The following is a 16,592-nucleotide window of genomic DNA, read 5'->3' as shown; positions in this document are numbered from 1 at the left end:
GGCTCCGCGCACCGCACTCCAGCCAATCAACGTTTAGATCTGGCGTGACGCGAGCTTCTCGTTTGCCCCCCCCTCCCCGCCGGGAGCCGCCCTCTCTGAGAAGCCACGCCCACCTCCTGCTATGCTGCAAGGCTCTGGCACATCCCGCGCGGTCCTAATGCTTGATGGGTTCCAGCAGACTGAGGACGTGGGTTTGGGACTTTCGGACCACGGCGAGGTGAGCTTGGCCCGGAGCGGCAGAAGTGGGCGAGGTTCGCGTGGGAGGAGGGACATCGACTTAGTTTTTCTTGAGAGATCTGACCGTGCCGTGGCTGCAGACCATCTTCGCGTCAGCCACCGCCCTGGATCACGCCAAGTGGGTTCCCAGCCCCTGCCGCCTCGTGAACTCCGCCAAAGTCAGCCACGGGAGATTACCATATTCTAAAACTTCACCTGGACCGTTGGTGTGAACGCTGGGACGAAGATCCAGGAGTTAGGTCGGGATGTAGAGTGGTTTTGGGCGGCGAGCGCCCTTGCTCAGGCTGGCTGCAAGGTGCTGCTTTGGGCCGGGTATCCGGCTGAGGGGACCCTGTTGCTGGGGGTGCTTGGCCTAATGGTTGCATCTGGCTTGCAAGGTTAAGTTTAAGGACGCCCTCCTGCCCCAAATCTATGGTTTGCGCAATCACTTATTGCCTACGTTTTAGTTCCTATCCGTGAACATTTGGAATTCTTGAGCTGGTGTGAATTTCCTGTAACTCTTTTAAACAATTTAATAAGTTACTGTCTTGTCAGGGTTTTAAGTTTTTAAGCGATATTACATTTTTAAGTTTTGTAGACACCGCCCTCCCTATGACTCTTTCAGTGATATGTATAGCCCAACCATAAAAATCAATTTAAAAACCAAACCAACCCAAGGGGCCATGATTGCTCTCAGAGCCATCAGGACCATCCTGTCTCATTTGTGCTGGAGCCTGACTGCCGGTCAAGAGTTCTTGGCATGCTGTTTGTCAGTCCATGATTGTAAATAAATATAAATCTTGTGCCCAGGGGCGGGGGAAACAGGATTATTATTATTATTATTATTATTATTATTATTATTATTATTTGAGGGTCCATAATAGTAGTTTCTTTGTGTGTTTGCTTTTTAAAATTTCCGACAGTTTTAAATAAAGAACTTATACCACATAACCAAAGTAGGAGCGTGAGAAAATTAAAAGCCACACTAACCCTCGTTGAGAGTGTTGGGACATCTACAGAGTGTATAGAATCGCCTTTATCTCACAAACTCTGCGGCTTTATCATTTAGGATAAGACTGAATTGAACCCTAAATCAGCTTCCGTGATAAAACCGAGAGATGGAGAATTACTCAGCACATTTTATATTGATAAAAGTAAGTGAAAGCTATTCTGACATGTAGTTTTCTCTTTCGTGTGCTTCTTGGGTATAGCTTAAACGAAGTAAGCCTCAGCTACTATCCTCGAGTCTACTGTTCCTGCCTGATCACTTAGGCACATTTCTGAAGCTTAGGATGAAATGTTTTAAGCAGAATAGTGAGGAGCCCCCCCCCCCGTCCCCTCCCCTACCACATTCCCAACTTTACTTCCATGCCTTATGTAATGAGCAAATACTCTACTTCCAAATTGATTTTTATATGTGATCCCGACTATGGATTTTTAATCTTTAATTTTCTATTGCATCAGTTATTTAATCTAGACTCACAGCACCCAGTCCACATTTTCATCAGAATTAAATTTGCAACTGTTAATAATGATTTTTGTCTCTCTAGCTTGGCTAGCATTAGAAAACACAGTTGATAGTAACACTTATAAATAACATGTACTATACCTTAATTCAGGTTATCCTCCACCAGCTTCATGGTTTGTCCCCACAGGGTGTTGTTTCAGGGCCCTCTCTCTACTCTGCAAATCACACACACACACACACACACACATGTCTAAGTGGTTTTTTCCACCCTGTGATTAGTGACAGAACACAGGGAGCAAGGGTGAAGGATGGCTGCTGCAGCGCTCACTCTCAAGGGAGAGAGCCCAGGGCAACATGGGAGTGTTTAACTCTGGAGAACTACCCTCATGATTCTGATGACTCTTCAGAAATATGATCTGCCTCGTTGCAAAAACATGCTCTAAATTTTATGTTCCATGTGTAATCAAATCACATGGGCTATAGGAGTGTCGAGTGTGGGGTTTGTATCCAAATTTTTCATACTGGGATTGTGATGGCTAAACTTGTTTGTCAGAGACTTGCTTCTGGGCCAGTTGTGAGAATAATTCTTACAAGAACTGATGGAGGGGGAAGACCCTCCTTTATGTTATGATGGTACCCCTCTAGGGAGGGCAGCATCTGCCAGCAAGGAGGCCAGATTAGAAGTGATCGGAGGGAAAGCTGCTGTTCTTACCTGCCTGCCTTGCCCCGACCCCTTTCTTCCACTGCCTCCTTTCCTGATGCCTTAGTCCAGTTTTACCCTTCTAATTACTGGAGATCAGCAGCTGGACCATGGAGACATTTTTAGCTCTGTGGACTGAGAAGCTACTAGGTTCTCAGCCTCTCTAGCATGTAGACAACTGTTGTTGAACTACCTATCCCATACGGTATAAGCCAATCTAATAACTTTTCTTGTAAGATATTCATTTGGTTCTGTTCCTCTGGGGAACCCCGGCTAATAGAGTTAGCTCAAGGTACTATTGTGTCTTGTCTTCATATGCTCTTGATAAACATTTAGTAAAACATGAAAGATGCTATTATTCTTAACATCCAAATGTGTATTTCTCTGCAAAAAGAAAACTGGTTTCAAGGGAAGGTTGCACTTTGGATTTGATGCTAATAATGATAGAAAGGACTTTTAAATCCTACCTTTTGCAATTAGATTACAGAAAGTAATTTTTACCTAAACCCCAAATACTTAAGTAATTCAGAATAGACTGATATACTTAACATTATCCCCTCTATCAAAAAAAAAAAATGTGTTTAGGGTCTGGAGAGATGGTTTATCAGTTAGGAGTATGTGCTGCTCTTGCCGAGGATCTGGATTCAGCAGTTGGCTTCCTATAACCCACATCAGGAAGCTGTCACTGCCTGTGACTGACTCTAGCTCCAGGGGATCTAATAGCTCTGACCTCCATGGGCAGCACACTCGGGTGCAGAGACAGATGCATGCCCATAATTTAAAGAGCTCTATGTTCAAGTCTTCTACTTAGCCAAGATGTTATCTGAAACAGCCAGGCTGATCTGATCCATCTCTAAAGTTTGTTCGGTAAGTCGTGAATATTGACCTATTGACTTTCAAACATGGTTTCCTGTTTCTTACTCTAAATTCGTTCATTCTCTCTCTCTCTCTCTCTCTCTCTCTCTCTCTCCTTCTCTCCCTCCTCCTCCTCCTCCTCTTCTCCTCCTCTTCCTCTTCCTCCTCCTCTTCCTCCTCTTCTTCCTCCTCCTTTTCTTCTTCTTCTGAGACTAAGTCTCATTATGTTAGCTAGGCTGGCCTTGAATTCACAAGGAGTAGGGCAGTAAATGTGAGCCACGAAGCATCCTTGGCTGGGATATAAATGTCAGTTAACTGGCCATGCCTTTTTCAACTTCATATTTTACCAGCAACTAATCTGTTCATCCCATTTAGCACACAGTAAATGTTCATAAACAATTATGAAATAAATGAGTGGACAGTAGAACAGAAGTAAAGGCCAGAAGTTTAAGGGCGTTCGAGTTCATGACAAAAATGTGGATACCAGCATCTTCAGGCCAGATCTGACCGGCTCCCTTGCTCCACTTGCTCAAGTTCCATGTCCACTCTTGATCAGTCTCTGGGTCCAAAAGAGTGGAGTCAGCTTATTCAGAATTATAGGGATCCACAGAAAAGACATCAAGGGCTGTTGCAAAGAAGGAAGGGAAGTGTGGATCCCGAGGAAGCAAATTCATATGTCAACACCATTGTACTTTAGTGTGCCCTTTTTATCATTTAATTGTCACAAGTACATTTCAAAAATAATTTTCTGTCCAGTTGGATCATACACATCATTATATATGGATGTTAGTTTTTTAAAGTTTATTTAGAGGGTGATCAACAGATCTTGGAAATAACACAGGCAAATTATTTGTTGAGATACAACTTAAGGGAAAATTACATATTAAAATTTAAAAGGTAAGGGGTTTTTCCTGGGTTTCTAAAAATACAATGCAGTTTAGAAAAAAAATCAAAAGTCACAAGCACTGTTTCTGTGACAGTATTTTCATGGGTAGTTTGGGACTCTGTGCCCCAAATGTGGTAGAGAATCTTTGCTGGAAGCCTCTCCTTGGGTTGAATTCAGAGTCTCCCTGGAGTTTTGACTCTGTCAGAAAGATTCCTGGGCCTAGCAAGACCAGGATAACTATGTTCTCAAATACTGTATATTGATTTAAAAAAATTGAAATCCACGATTTTTAGAGACAGTTGAAAAATAAATTTGATAGTAATATGGTTTGGTTTGGGAATTACTCAAACTAGTGACTTCTATTAGCAATTCTACTTAATTTGAAGTAGGATATGTCTCGAGAACAGATGAACTCCAATTTTCCAAGTTTGGGGAAATTTCAGTGTAAAAACAGTACAGTAATATTAATAGATTTTAAAACTTCTAATCCATGGGAGTAAAAGAAGAGTCAGTGTGCACTTTCAGGAGAGTGTAGCTGAAGAAGGTGACATTTTGTAACTGTCAATTGTAGTCATGGTTACAATGTCAAATGTAGTCTGTTTACTATTGGATACAAAGCTACCTGGACACAAAATACATATTCTCCCTGGCCTTAGCTGAGAGCAGAGAAAATAGATGGGAGAGAAAGAGAGGTCTCAGCAGTTAAGAGCACTTCTTGCAGAAGACCTAGGTTCAATTTTTATCACCCACTTGGTGGCTTACTGATAAAACTATGCCATAACTGATCAAACTACCTCTACAGGTACCAGGCACATAGAACACAGACAGACATACAAAGACATGCAAGTAAAACATTTGTATAAGTATAATAAGTAAATTCAAAACTATTTTAACACAAAAAAATGTATTTTATTGGAATAAATATAATAGACGCCATCAAAGCCATGATTCCACAGCTAATATTAGCAATAATGGAACGTTAATATTTTCCTTTGTCATGTCAATAGTGCTACTAGCAATACACACACCTTGTATACTTGTCAAAATATGTATAATGAATATAATCATGTGGAAATACGATTAACCCAGACATTATCTTTCTTTCTTTTTCTTTTTTCTTTTTTGTTTCATTTTGTTTTTTCGAGCCAGGTTTCTCTACACATCCTGGACCTTACCCTCTAGTCCAGGCTGGCCTCAAACTCAGAGATCCACCAGCTTCTTCCTTTGGAATGCTGGGATAGAAGGTGTGCACCGCTACAACCTGGCATCTATTTAGGACTTTGGGGCATTATGTAGGACAATGTGAATATTTTAAAATATGTAAAATTATTCACATTATCAAAACAAATACAAGGAGGGTACTGTTCTAAATAGAAGGATCCTCAAGAAATAAAACAACTAAATGTAATGCCTGATTTTAATTTGAATTTGGTTCCTTGAATTAAAAATGTAAAAGACATTTGGGAGATAATTAGATAATTTGGATATGAGCTTATTAGACAGTTTTTGCCTCAATGCTGACTTGGGTGAAATAATGATATTGTGGCTTCTAAGTAAAAGCCCCGTCTTCAAGGAGTATGTGGAGCCATACTCAAGACTGAAATGCTGTGGTACCTATAATTTATCTTCAGATAGCTTGGGAAAAAATAAGTAAGGCAAAGTAAATGCCATACAATATTCATAATCTAAGAGGGGTGTACAATGTACTGTTTTGGTTTTCTGTTGGTATGAATTTTTTTTTAAAATAAAATGGAAAAACTAGAGATCCCAAGTACACATCCAAGGGTCTCATGAAGACAGTAGAGTCATGCACCGTGCACAAGGCTCTAGACAGTCACTCTCATTCCTGTGATTATAATGCAGCTGAAGTCTTCCTACCACCTAGTCATCGCATACTCATCGTCACATGACAACAGAATGGATTCCTGACTAATGATGGTACTGCTGTAATAAGCCCATAGTGCTGCCTGCTAGATGAATGTACAGCACATACAACTGTGTGTAGTGTGCACAAGACTTACTGATGATAAATGATTGCTACTGGTGCATGTAGACTGTGTGTTGTCATTATTTTGGAGTTTCCTACTTAAAAAGAGTGCTGTGGCACACTGGCACCAGACTGTTGGGAATAAGTTCTAATGCTTTGTCTTAATTCTGCTTCCAAGAGCCACTTCCAGATCTAAGGGTTGCTAACCCCAGCTGGCTTTAATTGATGATAAAGAATTGCCATACAGCCAATGGCTGGGCAGAAAGAGGGAGGCTGGACTTTTAGATTTCACGGGCAAGGAACTGGGGTAGGAGAGCTGCAGGGAAGAACCAAACCAGCCATGTAAGACTTGAGAAAGTGGCCCTTGGGTCCACTCCCCCATTTGGGTCTGGGGTAGCAGAAATGAAATGTTGATTTAGCAAGTTGACTCTGGAAAGTTGAAAGGGAGAGTGTATGCTAGCAGCAGGGAGATTTAAAAGTGTGCAGCCATTGAGCTAGTCAAGTCAATATTATCTGGTGTGTCTGTGTGTGTGATTTGTGAATCCAGAGAGCTCTTGAGCAGGTACAGCGTGCACACAGCCCACCAAGAGCCAAAGCGGTTTAACTAAATCGCTGCTACATCAGACTCGTGTTTATTATGTGTCTTGGTTGTGCCAAGAAGCCCTCTATCTGACTGAGTATATTCCATGGTACTCAAACATGAACATCAGCTAGCCCTGCATTTATCTTTGTTGTTGAGTTACACTTAGCCACAGTATTAAATATGCAAGTGTACTTAACATATGTCAAGTTGCTTAGTTAACTGGTTTTGTAAGTGAGACAAAACATTACTCAAAGTCCCTTCAAAACAAAGATATAAGATTTATAAAAGGGCTTAAAAACTTGATACAGAGCTGTTTTTCTGAATGTGTTATCTCAAGTTTATTGACCTTTCAAAAAACTTACAGAGTAAAGTTAGTCAGAACCAAATAAATGGTCATGACTTGCAGACTCAAGGTGTCCCAGGAATCAGTTTGTCAGTGTGTTACAAAGGAAACCTGAGACAGCCAAGTCCAAGCAAGGTCACTCCCTGCAGAAACCTTAAGGGACGCTGCAGAAAACCGCATTACACAAAAGCATGGAGGAGTGCCAAGAGGACGCTTTCCTGCCTAGGCTATTAGAATTGAATTGCCTTCATTACTTGATTGTTTTATCTGTCTTCTTTCAAAAGAGATGCAGAAGGGTGCTTGTCATCTGAAGCTGGGAAATGGGCATCGAGCACACATGCTAAGGTTGATGACAGCTCCTCAGTTGCCCCTCCCACAGCCCTGTTAAAACTTTCTGTCATAGGAAACACCCAGTCTGTCCTAGAGAAGGGTTCATTCTTTCTGTCTTTTACTTTCATAAAAAAGGTCTTTCCTCTGTCCAATTTTCACACTGTAATTCTAATTCAGAATCCGTCTTAACCACGACTCCAGTTTGCTTTTGAGTTACTTTGGGGAATGGCAACAGGCTTCCCTCTTACCTTCACCACAAGGCTCTCCCCACATTGGACTTGAATAACATTCTGTTTCACCAGATCCTTATAGTTGAGTCAGTCATCACTCCCCCTTGAGTATTACCAACTGGGGTAAGTGACCTACAATCATGACTCAGCCTGCTGTTTGTGTTCTTTGAAATTTAAATTTATACATCATATCAATGTAAGTAGTATTGATCCCAAACAGTACCATATAATACTACAAATTGGAACAAGTTCAGACTGTAGTTTAGTTGAGAGAATACTTCTCTAGCATGCAGGAAGACCTGGTTTAGTTCCCAGGGTTCTATAAAATCTAGTTAGTGATGCTTAGCACTTGGGAGGTAGGAGGACTAAATTTTCAAGATTATCCTCAGCTACAAAGCAAGTTTGAGGCCAGCCTAGGATATATGAACCCCTTTCCTTTTCTTTTCTTGAGATGGGATGTTTAGGGTTTTACTGCTGTGAACAGACACCATGACCAAAGCAATTCTTATGAAGGATAACATATAATTAGAGTTGGCTTACTGGTTCTGAGGTCCGGTCCATTATCATCAAGGCTGGGAGCATGGCAGCATCCAGGCAGGCTCGGCACTGGAGGAGCTGAGAGTTCTACATCTTGTTCCAAAGGCAAATAGTGGAAAACTGGCTCCCACTTGGCTAGAAGGAGGATCTCAAAGCCCACCCTAGCAGTGCCACACTACCTCCAACGAGGCCACACCCACTCCATTTATACTAAAATAAAGTCAGCCAATTTATTTATTAGGTAGAAAGGTATGTTGTACATTTTAGTGATTATCATAATGAGATGGAGCTAAGCAAATACAAGGGAAGCAAACATAAATTAGATTATACTTTTGATGTATTGGCTTCAGAGTGCAGTGCTACCTGTGATACTGATTTATGATCCAGTTCTACTTAAAACATTAACAGATGTTTATTTTGTTAGTAAACCTTAAGTAAAGGTTCATTGTTTTATAGGCTGTAGTGCTATTTTCAATTTTCCATCAATCTTTGCAACGCTGATAGAATTTTCATTCTAAGTCTCAAAGATCTTAATATTTATGGAAAATTTTCTCTTGAGTTTTTGTGAGATAGATGTAAGATGGAGAGGTTTTTATTTACACAAGTCTGCTGCTTCTCAAATTTAACTGCAAATATAAGATTAGGAAGCTTGTGATAGTGTCCTGGTTGCCACTGAGATTTGGGTAGCCTGAAGAACCACTTTGTTCTAGGAAAAGACTAGGAAGTGATGTCAGAGAGTTAGAGGTGACTAAAGGACGTTGACCATGTTGTCATTTGCTGACCTCTGACCTCTGAGTCTGGGACACAGCTGATGACTCAGGCAAGCTAGCCACACAAAGGAGATGGTCACATGGTGCTACCTTAAGACTCATTACATGATCAACCCTCCCAGAGCCCACCCCAGCACACTTTCTGCTTCAGCCGGCCTTTTGGCTGCAGGGTCTCACAAGCATTTAAGGTCATGTGATGGTGCAAGCTTCCTGCTTGCAACAGCTCTGGTAAAAGCTACGCCTCTGGTAGTCTCCCTGGATGGCGCCTGCCTCCTGGACATCTATGGGGCAGATCTGTGCATAGATCAAAAGGCTCAGGCTCAGAGCAGCTCTGAGGATGAGAGTTACACTGATAGTCTGTTTTCTGCACCCAACCCTCTCTGACTGCTGTGTTTTCTAATTTGGTGGCTTAAAGAAGTCACAAAAAGGAAGGAAATGACAGCCAAAAAAAAAAAAAATCACTTCCTTATAGGAAAACAAGGCTTCCTTAACAGAGCAACCACAATGGTGTGAATGACCACATACTAAATGTTGAGCAGAGTGTCAATTTACAAGCGATGTTGTACAGCATCCATTCATCTTCGTCACACTCTTCTATTGTATAGATAAGGAAATGAAGGCTGTGGGGTGAGGCCATTTCCCCTAGGACTTATGCTAGAAAGTACCCCAGGCATTCAAACTCTGGTCCGCAACCCCAAAGCCACGCTTCTGTTACTATGCAGTCAATGTCTGTGACGCTTTAAATGAACCCAAAGAGTTTAATGTTAACCCTGTGTTTCCTGACTATAAGAGCCATATGTATTCATTACTAAAAATTTAACTGACTAATATGGCAAAACCAAATTAGGCACAATTTCCCTGCATGAAGTTTACCATGCGTGGGTAATTGGTACTGGGGGTTGAATTTGGGGTCTCCTGCAGGGTAGGAAAGTGCTCTGGCACTGAGTTGTACCCACCCACAAGTCCTTTTCAGTGTTTTTCTGTGACTCAGTTTTGTAGAAAGCTCTGAGGCCTTGTGCTTGTGCTAAGTATTTACCATTGAAATGCATAACTGTTTTTTTATGTTTATTTATCATGTGTGTGCATGCACACATGCATGCCATGGCCAGCATATGGAGGTTAGAGGTCACCTTGTAAGTGTTGACTGTTTTCCACTATGTGGTTTCACTGAGCAAGACTCTGAGGCTTGGATATTGTAGAATACATGTTCCCCTGTAGTTAGGATTTGACACATTTTTCATTGAAAAACAGTTTCTAGTTTTAATTTTGGATAATTCATAGACAATATATAGAAATATTATTGATTTGGGTGTGGTAAAATTTTATTCTGCAACTTTATTGATTCCTTCAATAGTTCTAGTAGTTTCATGTGTGTGTGTATTTGTGAGTATACATGCATATGCACATGTGTACTCATGTACAATCATTCCTTCAGTTTCACATACAAGATCATAAATCTATGACGATGGGCTTTTTTTTAAAGTTTCTCATTACGATGCCTTTTTTGTCCTCCCTAAACTGTCTAGAACGAAGCAAATGGAAGTGGCAAAATCTGGCCCTGCTGCCTTAGGCCCAGTCTTACCAAGAGAAAAATGTAGCGTTTTACCATTGTGTGTGCATGTGTTTGTCTGTGTTTCTTTCCTTCAGCATAAAAACAGCTTTCCTACTGGGCCACTGTCATAGACTCCCAACCATTTGTCAAGGTTAAGGACACCTTTCCCTTGAAGCTTTCTATGCCCAGGTCCACAAGGGCCATCTGCCTTCTGAAAAAGGCAGGATTTTCTCCTTCCCCTAATATTTGAAGAGTTGTATTTTACATGTGTGGCTGTTTGTTGTGCATTTATGTTTGTGTACCACAGGAGTGCCCGGTGCAGAAGAACCAGAAGAACAAGGCCTGGAATCCTCAGGAACTGGAATTACAAATGTTTGTGAACAGTCACATGGCTACTGGAATCAGTCTCTGATCTTTTGGAAAACACACCCTGTCCTCTTAAATCCCTGAGCCACCTCTCCAGCTCCTGTTTTATATTCTATTCCTAAGTATATTTTGAACTTTGGAGGAAATGCTTTCTTAGTCTGTTCACATGATGGTGTGCGTTTTAAACTCTGTTTTATTAAATGGTGTGTTGCAACATTTCTGATTTTAAAACAGCCTTGCATTCCTGGGATAAACTTTAGTTGGTGTCTTAGTTAGGGTTTTATTGCTGTGATGAGACACCATGACCAAGACAACTCTTATAAAGGCAACATTTCATTGGGCTGGCTTACAGTTTCAGAGGTTCAGTCTATTATCATCAAGGGGGGTGGGAGGAAGCATGACAGCATCCAGGCTGGCATGATGAAGGAGCTGAGAGTTCTACATCTTGACCAGAAGGCAGCCAGGAGAAGACTGTCTCCAAGGCAGCCAGGAGGAGGGTCTCAAAGCCCACACCCACAGTGACACTTCCTCCAACAAGGCCACACCTACTCCAATAAGGCTACATGACCTAATAATGCCATTTCCAGGGCCAAGAGTATTTAAACCACCATAGTTGATAAAATCTTTTTAAACTATGTTTCACCTTGCTAATATTCTGCTGAGGGTTCTATTTTAATGAAGAAATTAAAAATATAAGGTTTTTTGTTTCTCCTTACAGTCACTTCCTCTGAAGTTGTGTGTACTTTTAATGTCTTTGGTTTGGATACACATTAACACTGTCATAGACTAACTTGAAAGTATTGCTTCTGCCTATTTTCTGGGAGAGTTGAAGTTATTCCCCTTTTGTACGTGACTTGTAGAATCTGTCCCTAGAAAAATATCTGGGACTTGGATTTTTTTTTCTAACTCTCTCATATATTACATCCCAACCACAACTCCCCGCCCCTTCCTCCCAGTCCCGTGTTACCCACTCCCCATCTCCCATTCCTCCTCCATTTACCTTCAGAAAAGAGCTTCCCAGGGATTTCAACCAGACATGGCATAACTAGATACAGTAAGCGTAGGCACAGAACCGCATATCTAGGTGGATGAGGCAACCCAGTAGGAGGGAAAGGTCCCCAAATATGCAAAAGAGCCCAAGACATCCACTCCCACTCTCAGGAGTCCCACAAAAAACATGAAGCTACACAGTCATTATATATTTGCAGACAATCTAGGTCAGACCCAGACAGGCCTTGGATTTTAACTGTAGGAGTATTTGAAATTAAAACATTTCTTATAATAACAAAGCCAGTATTTGGTTAAATCAGTTTCTATACTTTTATTAATATTTTCAGTTTGGTGGGATACTTTAATTTCCTTTAATTTTGTCAACTTTGTTTTTTCTCTCCCTCCCTCCCTCCCTCTCTCTCTCTCAACTCTACTTGGTCTTTGTCCACTGTCTCCAGTATCTGAGGTCCGTCAGAGGTTGTCTCTGTTATGTATTCTTTCTCTTCTATATTTGAGTCATGGTGCTTCTTTTGTAAATGTCGTGATGATTTTCTTGACCGTTGACCATTTCGAGAGCATGTTATAACATACGGTGAAGTTCTAACACCGTCACTGTGGTTGTTGTGGTGGTTCTTTTACTCATCGGCTAATGATTTACCTGGACTCACTGAGGAGGCTGGCTTTCTAAACACATGCACAGCTTTTGTGTGTGCTCAGCTTTTACACTGATGGAGCTTGTATTGCTGTTGTAAGCCTGGCTTCCTCTCTTACCCTGCATTGGTATAGCCCAGTAGCCAGAACATAGCCGACCAAAGCTGCACTTCAGCATAATGATTTAATAAAGCTGCTGCCCTTTTTCTGTTGATTTGCTTCAGGCTGAAACTCACTCAGTGTGCAGGAAGTTAGCATTTCTACCCTGTATCATAAAGCTGTAACTTCAGCAAGCTTCAGAGTTACATAAGCCCCACTCTGGTCTCTTCTGAGCATGTGTACAACCATGTGCTGTCTTCAGACCTGCCAGGAAAATTCAGGAGAATATCAGGGCCTGCCCAACTGATGTCCCCAGGTCACACTATTTAATTTCTCTTTGGTCTTATGGTGTATGTAATCTTAGGCTAGTTGCAAGGGTTTCCCCGGTTGTTTGACACTGAAATCTCCATGGTCACTGTTCCTGGATATGAGTTGGCTTTTTGTTTGGTTGCTTGGTTGTTTTTTGTTTTTGTTTTTTCCCAATGTCTGCTCAGAATGACATTGGACCTCTCAGGTAGGACAACTCATGACCTACTCTTTCATACAAAAATTGTCATGTGCTATAGCCAGGGGGACAGACTACAACAGCTCCCAGCTACAACATCAGAGACTTCCACCAATCTCACTGACGTTCAATCATTTCTCTTGAAGACATTCTTTTCAAATATGTTGTATGGCTCTGGTCAATGTACAGAATAGTAAGATGGTTGTCTTTCATAATTCTATCCATTTTATACTTTTTGGAGAAAAGATTTGCCATCCATCTTCATACAGATAGCTAAGGCAGTAAGTCCTTACTCTGTAAGTATGAAGACCCAAGTTTGATTTCTAGCACCCAAATGAGAAGCTGGGCATGGTGGTATCAACTTACAACCATAGCTCTAGGGAAGCTGAGCGAGGTGGATCCTTGGTACTCACTGGGTAGCCCCAGGTCTAGTCAGCAAGCCCCAGATTCCAGTGAAAGACTGTCTTTAAAAAACCACCAAGCCTTGCTGGTGATTGACGTGGTTAATAGGCATCGAGCTGGGTACATGCTGATTGCATCCCTTCTTTGGAAGCACCCATGGTGCCTTCTGATACAATGAAATATAGTCCTCAAGGAGGAGGTCAGATCCATTTCAGGAACATCTGGGCCCTGTGTCTGAAGTGTGTTGCGTCTTCAGCAATAGAGACAAACCTTCCATCTTTGGGAGGCAGCCAAGGGCAGCAGGAATAGGCTGTGTCTTGGGATTCTCTTGGACAGCTGTGGACAACTACTCAAAAGAAGTCTTCTCGTCCTGAATTCAGTTCCCAGCCATGCAGATGGTGACTTACAACCATCTGTGATGGGATCCGATGCCCTCTCCTGGTGTGTCAGAAGAGAGCAACCGTGCACTCACATAAATAAAATAAATAAATCTTAAAAAAAAAAAAAGAAGAAGAAGAAGTGAAAACAAGGCCAACACCAAGCCGATGACCTGAGTTCAGAACCAGGACCATGTGATACAGAGAGACCTTACTCCACAAGGTCTCTCCTGGCTCCATATACATTCACGCTGTGGAAGTGTGACCATACAGAAACATAGACACACAAAACAAAGTGTCACAAAGGTGTTAAAAGGAAAATGAAAACAAACCACAAGGAGAGCTCCTTAGGACCCACGCCCGAGCCTTGGCCTCCACATGTGAGCACCTCCGAGTTTTCATGCAAAATGTGAACCCTTGGTGGCGAGAACACCCGTGGTAAGACGGGCCCTTCTCCTGTCCTCTATGGTTTCTTAAATTCAGAGATGACCACGTGTGAAATTTCTTTGAACAAATTAAATGTGCCTTTAACAAAATTACCTTTAAATTACCTTTAACAAAATACTTCTTTTGGACAACAAAAAAAAAGAAGTTATCACACATCTTAGACATCTATAGACAGCTGCTAGGGTTTGGGTTAAACAGCCATGGAGTCTGCTTTCATTCAAAAGCAGAAATGCCTTCAGGAGAGAAAGAAAATTCTAGTAAAAAATAGTTGGCATGTATTCTGCATCTGTGAACAGTGCTCTTTTCTTCAAGATTAGGAGTCTCCCGAGAGGAAAGAAAGTCTCTGTATTTCATGGGGAGTTCTTAGAAGAACTGGTCTAATCTTTTCCTTGTGTGAAGTATGCAGATAGTTATTTGTGTAAAGGTATTGTGTAGACATAGACATAACTGATCCCCGTGCACATAAAACACCTTCAGTGTTTTATGCAGTCACACTTCCTGAACTTATATACTCTACAAAGGGAGAAGCCGTGCACCTCTCCAATCATGGGCTTTCACAACTATGTAACCGTTAGTCACTACCATCTCTCAGAAACGTGTATTTTCTGACTATTCCAGTATATAGCACTATAACTAGGGCACAGGTTTTTAGGTTGGGTATCTGTTTAAAGTGCATTGTTTTACTTTTTTAGAGACTAGATAATAGTTTCTATGTTATCTTTTGGAATATTTTTTTTCTTTTGCCCTAACATTATCTCTTGGTGAGGTATACTGCTAATTTTATGTTATATATGTATATGTGTTAATATTATGCGATGGAAATGCTATTTTATGCTATGTGGCTCTACCACATTTATCTATTTTGGAAACTTAATTTTTAGCAACTAGAGAACGTGTTTATCTAACTTGCCAAGAATAGGCGCTCCAAGCTCTTGTTTTATTCATTGTCTAGGATAGTTCTTGGCTCATCTCTGTTCTAAACATGAACCCTCCTTGCAGACATGCTCGGACTCACTCCTCATGCAGGCTCTCCACAATGGACACTCCACCTGGGAACCGTCAGTTTCTTTTTCCTTAATTTATGTAAAATTGGTATAATTTACATAGATGGAAAACTTTGAAACAGGATCTCCTTCTGTAGCCCAGGCTGGCCTTGAATGTGCCTCAGCCTCCCAAATGCTAGAAAATATGTCCTGAGTGCCCACTCTGGTTAGGTTGCAGAAGTTATATCCAAGTTGTCTGTACTGATTGCTTTCCTGCATTTGTAGATAAACTGTGATACTTGGTGGTGTATTCATACCCTTGCTTATTGACTCCTCAATAAATGTCGCAGGGTGACTTATGTGAAGTAAAAGACAGTTCAAGGGAAAGGTGACTGGATGTGATCCTGTACATTCACAAATTTTCCTTAAATAGGCAAGTGACAGTAGTTCCAATTTTTAGTTATATTATTTTATGATTCTACACAAAACGGCGGAGTACAGGCATGGGACTAACCTTTGAAGCTACTCAAAAGTTAGATACCTTTTCAAATCTGTGTAATCCTTCATTATTGGCACTCTTGTTCAAGGACCATTGTTTTTTCTTTTGTAAAGAGTTTTCTTTGTCTTTTGGTGTGTGTGTGTGTGTGTGTGTGTGTGTGTGTGAGAGAGAGAGAGAGAGAGAGAGAGAGAGAGAGAGAGAGAGTGTGTCAGAGAGACAGAGACCGGCATACAGAGATGGAGAAACAGAGACAGAGAGGGACAGAGAGAGACAGAGAAACAGACAGAAGGCCAGGGCTGTTGGTACACATGTGTATGCAGCTGTACCAGCCTTTGACTGTGTGGAGGCCAGAGTAGGATATCAGGTGTCCTGCTCTGTCACTTCCTGTCTACTCTCTTGACATGCTCTCTCCCTGGGCCTGTAGCTAGGTTGGCAGTCAGTAAACCTCACCTATCCTCCTGTCTTTCTGCAGCACAGAGCTGGGGTCAAAAGTGTATCTATCTGTCTTCTGTCTAAACATAGCACCAGGAAAGCACCGGACATAGACATGAGACTTTTAACCCTTCATTCACATTCTCTTCCTTCTGCAACATGGATGATGTGGGAGACACTTAGCTGAATAGTTGTTAGGGTCTTGTAATTTTAAAACTATGTGGAATTTACATTGCAGATATATGAGGCTGACTCCTTTGAGTTCAGGAAATGGAACATCTGAATTTGGTGTACCCGTAGTCACTTGCAAATCTTAGCTTCTCTGCTCCCGTGGCTTTGTGAAAGCTCCCCTCCTGGCATAGAAGATCTCCGTCCTCCCATTAG

The 16,592-nt window shown here is 41.5% G+C and overlaps 1 long non-coding RNA gene across 1 annotated transcript; it reads left to right on the top strand.

Moving 5' to 3' along the window:
- Positions 1-106: 106 nt before the first annotated feature.
- Gm7160 (predicted gene 7160) lies at positions 107-11,039 on the top strand. The gene is made up of 3 exons (NR_151625.1): positions 107-217; positions 1,286-1,370; positions 10,765-11,039. It is a non-coding gene; the product is annotated as a predicted gene 7160 (long non-coding RNA).
- The last annotated feature ends 5,553 nt before the right edge of the window (positions 11,040-16,592 follow it).

The sequence above is a fragment of the Mus musculus genome, chromosome 1 (assembly GCF_000001635.26).
Source record: "Mus musculus strain C57BL/6J chromosome 1, GRCm38.p6 C57BL/6J".
NCBI classification, from domain to species: domain Eukaryota; kingdom Metazoa; phylum Chordata; class Mammalia; order Rodentia; family Muridae; genus Mus; species Mus musculus.
Note: the sequence above shows the minus strand (reverse complement) of the source record. Positions and strands in the feature narration are given on the sequence as shown.